Genomic DNA, 7,845 nt, shown 5'->3' with positions numbered 1-7,845 from the left:
TGAATTCAGTGAAATCAAAATAGGGGATAATTCTTGGGCAAAATATGGTCTCTTGTCCTTCTGTAATGGTCATACATCCACTTTTCAGGTTCCATTTACCTAGGTTTGGTATTGTTTTGGGTTTTTTTTTAACATATAACACAGCTCAAAAGACACAGCAGTGTTTATGAGACTTTACAGGAAATGTGTCACGTATATTGATTCATAAACAGTATAGGATATTGGTTTTTCAGAAGAAAGTTTTGTCATACAATTCAAGTAAGATTCATCATAACACCATAAAATTTCTGTGGCATCCTCAGGATAACTAGGACCAAGTGGAATTGGAAGTGAATCATGATTATTTCATTAAAAAAATCTGGTCTTACCCAAGGACTTTCAGCAAAGAGAGTATTTGTAGCACTAGGCAAAGCAGTTCTGTGTTCAGTTAATATTGAATACAGTCAGGTTTTTACAGGAGAATGGATTTTTTCACTGAAAAACTGAAGGGTAAAATTCTTATGTATGTTTGTAGGTACATGGTAATTGGCATGGCTTTTGGAAACAATTTTTCTGGTAAGAATTTATCTCTACTTGGGATTGAATAACTGATTGACAGTGAAAAACAAACAACCAAAAAGCCCCCAAAAGCCCTTAAGTTTTTCTTTTTGTGGAAAAAAGTTAACCTTTCTAGGAATTTAAATAATAATGAAGCCTAGTGTAATAACTTCAGTATAAACTACTGATTTTTTTTCATATTTTCCCCAGACAAAGAAAAAATTTGAAGGTAGGGGATTTTTGTTTGTTTCCTCCCTGTCCCCCGGGAGAAAGAGGATGGGAGGTGTTTTTATGTTTTTGGAAAAAAACAACAAAACAAAAAAATACCCAAACCAACAACTTGATAGAAATTTCCAAAACACTGTCCAGGAGAAACTCTGCTAATTACTTTGATTTGCTGAAGTATACTGCACAGTGTTATATCTCTAATTTGGATCTTTAATGTAGACTGACAATAAGAGTAAACCAGCAAATCCTTAGAAATTGTTGTGAGCACTAAGTTTGTCAATGGAAGAGATTATTGCAGTGAGGTGTCAGCTGAAGCTCGCTGTGTAGCCTGCGTCTGCAGCCAATGGAGAGAGGTGTCTTTGAGGGACCGATTCATCCCATCCTAAGAGAGGTGCTTAAGATAGATGTGCTGAATCAGCTGGGGAGATGTCATCCCTTTCCACTCCCTGAAGAGAGGTCTAGGTGTCAAACTGATAGATGTCAAGTTTCTTAATGACTAATGTTAGAGTTGGATATACGCCTTCCACTATAATTTTGTTCCAAACTGTGTTTTAAATTACAGAGATGACAAAGCTTGCAGAGACCAGAGCTGTTTCTTAAGAAAACCAAACCAAAAACCTCAATTTAATTCAGAATTGTTCACATTTTAATCATTGCTACAAAACTGTTATTTTCCACACTTCTACTGCACACTGTATAAATACATCACAAAAATATGTTTCCCATTAAGAGCTTCCATTGTAAGTAAACTATGCAAACACAGTTTAATACCTGGGACTTTTCGTATTTCTGGGTGACACAGAGATTGCCTGAGTTGAAATTGTGAGAACGCTTGTAGCCTGAATCCGAGCTTCTTCTGAAGAGGCAAAAATGGCACAGTTTTCCAAGATTTGGTATTTAAATGGATTTTTCTTTACATGCATTTCCAGCTGAAACACTATGGACAAATCCATTGGCTGGGCCACACTGGTAACTTTTGTTAGTAGATGGCATCCCCTGCACATATTTTCCTGATTCATCTCTAATTGACACATTTCCCTACAGACCACTCCTTGGGCTCTGCAAGAGACAGAAATGAAGCTCATCCTCATGACTTTGGCCATTACTTGTAGAGGAAGAGCAATGACGACAGCTCTGGTGCTTCTTATTCGGCATGGCCCTGCTGGCTGTGGACTTGGCAAGAAAACTCCACAGTGTTCATGGGTGCATGCTTCTCAAAATGCCATCCTGGGACCCAGGAACAGGAGCACCCAAGAGTTTAGCCATGCCTTTTGATACACAAGCACAGAAGGAAAGCTGTGCTCCTCCGTCTCCCATGTGTCAGGTCCCAGGGCTGCTTTAAAGATCTCTGCCCTCAGTAGTTAGCAATGTTTCCAGGAGTTACACCCCCTTTCTGGTACATTCATTATGGCAGAGCTATGATCTCTTTTGTCCCTGACTTCTGCTTTTATTCTAACTCTCCGACTATACTGTTTATTATTCATAAAGGAAACATCACTATTTTCCTCTGTAATTTTGTAATATGGGCTGAATAGTCTGGAAAAGGGTGGCAGGGAAGAAGGTGGATCTTGCTAATGGATCTTGCTGAGAAGCAAGGAAAGGCAGGCAAGGATGAGCAGAACCTGGGTCACTTATAGCAGCTAAGCAAAGAGGAGGATGATGCAGGAGGAAATTATGAGGATTACCAGTCTTCCGTCATGGAAAACTTATCCCATTGCCATCTCACCACCCCCATTTCACCATATTACTGAGAAAAGTTATTTTTCTTATGTCAATTCCCTAAATAAAAAACAGAAGAAGTCGAAAGAGACAAAAAAGAGAGCGCATCCCAAGCAGATCTGGTTAAATAACCGAAAAAAAGAATGTACTAAAAATTAGAGCTGTATTCAAATTTTGAAAAGTTGCAGTTTCAAGTTTTTTGCCAAAATTTCAGAGAGGAACTTGACTGATTTTCTTTAATGAAAATGATTGTGACAAATATTGTCTAATAATTTGAACCTCATAGAGTGTTGTTTCAAATAAGTTATCTCAGTAAATGTTCCATTGCAGCTTCTAACATCACACAGAAAGGTAACATTTAATGAAAACTGCATACTTTTTAATTATTTGTAGCTAACACATGGCACTTTAATGTTATTCTTTGCATATAACATGTACTGCACAGTCTGACATCAGCTTTAATTAGTACTCAGCACTATGTAACACTGGTAAGATTAAGAACCAGAATATTTTGGTATTTTGCTCATAATTTGACAATCTGATCACCTAACGCAGAGAAGCTAGGACTGCTGAATTTTTTCATATGGTCCACTGAGAGCTAGCACAAAGATAAAAGAAAGAGATTTTCAAATACCAGACCAAGTTTCAAATGGTGCATGGAAGTGTGAGACATTACTCTGATTCACGCGGTTAGAGCTTTTGTCAGATATTAATATGGAATATAAGCATAAGACACTGAGAAATAATATAATAATTAATCAAAATGACATTGGATTTCCATAATTATAGGTCCTATACTTCACAACAATTTTTCTGACAATTATCAAACACCAAGGCAAAGACAAAGAAGTAATAAAAATATCATTGCTTTAATATATTGGCCATATAATTCATTATTTACCAGCTTTGGCAAAACACTGTTAATAATGAGAATTACAGAAAGGTCAATTCCCATTGCTGCTAAAGAAATGCTAGGAACACCATGCAATATGAAGTAGCTGGTTATGAGGAATGGAGTGGGCATGGGGTTCAAATATAGGGTCAAAACTGAAAAATAAGGAAAGAGGGAGGAGTATAGACCAAAGAAGTACACCAGGCATGGTATGTTCCAAAAGTTAGCTAATGATGTAATTTTCCATGTGCTCTTTTTTCCACAAGATTCTAGTTGCAAGGACACTGCATCACATAAATGTCTGCTAAAGCATACTACAAAGAAGCCTATGTATCTTGCACAAAGAGCTCAAGTTATAGATGCCAACAGCTGTTTATTTCTCAAATACCCACCTTATAATAAACCTGGACTGTCTTCCAGCCCTGAAGATTAAAGTGTCTTGAACAAGGCAGTGTTTGGCAGCTCATAAAAGACGGAGGAAACCTTTCGTCCACTTGATCCATCCCGTGGACTCTTGGCAGCCAAGCCTTGCCGTGCAGCAGGCCAGCTCCCTTCCTTGAGCACACGTACCTGGATGCAGCTACACAGTGGTGCGGGGCTTACGTAAACCAGATTGCAAAAAGTGGGGCAGCACAGGGTGCATGGGAGAAGAGTTACAAGGGCTTTAGCAAAATTGTTTGGTGCAACCATCCCTTCCATTTCTTACAACCATATAATGCAAGAACAAGATACTCGATGGAAGGGCAGTAAATTCAGAACTTTTTTTTTTTATTTGCGGGGGGGGCGTGTAAAATATAATAATTTCAGATGACTGCTGGAATTTACTGACGGGGAAGGCAGGGATACAAGTGCCATGTTTAGACATAAGAATCAGGATAAGTTGTTGACAGGTAATATTTGTAGATGTGCAGTATGTTTAATCTTACCTTGAAATTTGTTCTTTAGGGCTTAACTGTATGCAGATGTTTGAATACACTTTTTCAAGTAATATCGTGTATGTGAGGGTCCTGAACAGGTGAAAACCCATATTGTTCCAGAAATTCAGAGGTGTCATGGTAGTTTACTACCTTTGTGGATCTGGACAAAGATAGTTATACTTACTTGGTCCTTTAATATCTTTTCAAGAGCAGGTTATGCAGTTACTCTATAGCAAACAAGAAATAAAGATTGGATCCAGTTTTCAGCTTATGTAAATTTTTATAGCTCCATGATTTCTGTATACCTTAGCCAACTTGGCCAGCAAAGGACAGCTACTAATGTGTGCTGAAACGCTGAAAGGAAAAGAAATTTTTACCAGTACCTGAAGGATGCTGCTGCTTGCTCTAGTTGTTCTTCCAGAGCACCAGCGATCACCAGTTCCGCAAAATACTGCTGGTCTTGAGCAGAGATATGACACACGACTGAAAAACCAAACTCCATGGCAGAAAGCAGACGACTCAGCTCAGTTCCAGTCCCCTTGTATTTTTCTAGTGATTCTAAAGGCCAGCTGAGGATACGCCTGGGGTGATCTTCAGCTGGTATAAAGCCAGCAAAGATGATTAAATGGCCAGGGAATGGGTGTGGGTAATTACTACTGCGTTTCAGTGATTTCCAGCTGCCAGTGTTGCTCTTGAAGACTGATTACTGCTGCTTATAATTTTTAGATTTTAGCGCCTTAGGATGTTTTAAATTGTGCCAGGGGCCAAGTTAGGAAGACAAAAGCATCAGTCTGGTAAGAACCCATCCTTTGTTGCACTCCTCCCACTGCACAGCTCAGCCAAACCTGAAATTTTAAAGCAGCAGTGAGTCCAAACCACAGCACATAGTGAGTTAGGATCTGGGGGTGATTTGGCCCACTGTGCAGGACGGAGGGACCACCCACTCCAGTAGTGTGATTTATTCCCATAGAAGTCAGTGGGAAAACTTTAAATTCAGTAGAGTTGGATCAAGGCTCTGTATCTGTTTCCAACCTAACTTTTTCCTAATATTTTGAGGGGATTGTCAGACACTTGATTTGACCCCTCTAGAGCAAAACAAAATTATTCCAGAGCTCTGGAAAAGTCCCACCATATATGTGTGTATACACATAGCAGTATTTATATTTCTCTATCAGGCTTATGAGAGCAGACTCCCTGTTAAACAAGGATATGCCAAAGAAACATTTTGCTGAGGGTTTTTAATTTACTCATGTCTTCAACAACCAGAAGGTAAGACCAGCTGTCCATTCCAACATTCACAGTGTCATGGTTTTTAACTGAAATGTCCTGGCAGTAGTAAACTTATAAGAAGTTCAGTGACATGTGTTAATCCACTGATCACTGCCTGGAGTGGATTTGACTGACCTTGCTGGGTAGGAGAATGTCCTTTTGCCTTATAGAATTAGCAAACTATAAATCTTTCAAGATTGGATAAGGCTGAAGATTAAGGGACAAAAGGCTACATGGTGTAACATGAACACCAAGTCTTTTTCCTCCCTTAATAACCATTTTTGAGTATTTCTTACAATGTTTTATTCAGGATGTTGCCATCTATAGTTGTGTCATCACTTCCATTGAAAAAAAAAAAAGTTTCCAGCAATATAATGTGGTTTGAAGTTTGTGTCTGCAAAATCTATCTTTGAAAATAATATTTTTTTTTAATTGGCACAGACACTTTTGCATTCTAAATTTAATTTACAATGAGCAATGTCTTCATTATTTGGCTTGGCTTATAAGAAGTTCAGTGACATGTGTTAATCCACTGATCACTGCCTGGAGTGGATTTGACTGACCTTGCTGGGTAGGAGAATGTCCTTTTGCCTTATAGAATTAGCAAACTATAAATCTTTCAAGATTGGATAAGGCTGAAGATTAAGGGACAAAAGGCTACATGGTGTAACATGAACACCAAGTCTTTTTCCTCCCTTAATAACCATTTTTGAGTATTTATTACAATGTTTTATTCAGGATGTTGCCATCTATAGTTGTGTCATCACTTCCATTGAAAAAAAAAAAAGTTTCCAGCAATATAATGTGGTTTGAAGTTTGTGTCTGCAAAATCTATCTTTGAAAATAATATTTTTTTTTAATTGGCACAGACACTTTTGCATTCTAAATTTAATTTACAATGAGCAATGTCTTCATTATTTTGGCTTGGCTATATTAGTACATTTTCATAAAAATAAAAAACTGACAGTCAAACTTATATGAAAATGAGAAATGAGCCTGAACCAAATCCCAGGAGAAAAGTCTAAGTAGGAAGTTTGCAATCAGGCCATCCATCTGCCTCTGAATCATGTAATAAGATATAATCTTTAGAATGGGGTAAATCTAAACTTCAGATCCAAATCCCTTAAACAAAGTTACTTTAGATTAAAACAGTTTTGAATGCTTGAGAGTAAGTTGGGATGAATATGTTGCATCCAAATTGTCATCACTTTTTTACTGTGTGGACTGGATCTCCATGGTTGCCAATGGAACATAACCTGCATAATACTCAACGAGCAGTCATGCAGCAAATAGGGAGCAGCTCAGATGGGGTGGTTCATGGTAGGAGCAAAAGTCAAGAGCATTGAACTCAACTTCTCCAGGTTGAGTTCAACCAAGAAAACCTGCTTTGTGATATCTCAGTTAGTGATAGCCTTGGCTGCGGTGATCACAATATTGTGGAGTTTGGGATCCTGCTGAGCATGCTGAAGGTTAGTACTAAGACAAAGGTTTTAGATTTTACAAGAGCAAACTTCAGCTGCTCAGAGCTTCAGTTGGGAAGGATTCCATGGGAGCTCTCCTGGAAGCACAAAAACAGTTCATCCCCTTTAAAGGTAAGGGAAGTAGGCGGAGAAAGAGACCCCCTTGGCTTAACTGCGAGCTTCTGAGTCTGCTCAAAACCAAAAGAGAAGCGTACCAGGATGGAAAAGTGGATGAATACCCATTGAGAACTACAAGGGCATTGTCAGGGCGTGCAGAGATGCAATTAGAAAAGCAAAAGCTCAGCTTGCATTGAAATTGGCCAGACATGTCAAAAACTACAAGGAAGGGTTCTTCAGGTACGTAAACAACAAGCAGAAACAGAAGGAAAATATTGGCCCACTGTTAAACAGGAGAGGTGAATTAGTCACCAACAACACTGAAAAGACAGAGGTTCTCAACATTTTCTTCACCTTTGTCTTTACCAGCACTGTTGGGCCCCGGCCTTGGGAACAAAAGTCCAGGTTGATGCAAACACAGACCCACTGTCAGTGAAGGAGGAGTGGTATGTGAACTATTACAGCAGTTTGACTCCTACAGATCGATGGGCCCTGACAATATCCACCTGAGAGTATTAAGAGAGCTGGCTGATGTCATTGCGAGGCCGCTCTCCATAATCTTTGAGAAGTTGTGGGGATAGGGGGATGTCCCAGAAGATTGGAAGAAGGCTAATGTCACCCCCATCTACAAGGGCTTAAAGGAGGATGCAGGAAATTATAGGCCCATCAGTCTTACTTCAGTCCCTGGGAAAGTTATGGAACGAAT

Source organism: Aptenodytes forsteri, unplaced genomic scaffold, assembly GCF_000699145.1.
Source record: "Aptenodytes forsteri isolate BGI_AS27 unplaced genomic scaffold, ASM69914v1 Scaffold138, whole genome shotgun sequence".
Lineage (NCBI taxonomy): Eukaryota > Metazoa > Chordata > Aves > Sphenisciformes > Spheniscidae > Aptenodytes > Aptenodytes forsteri.
The sequence above is the reverse complement of the archived record's forward strand: the minus strand, read 5'-3'. Positions refer to the sequence as shown.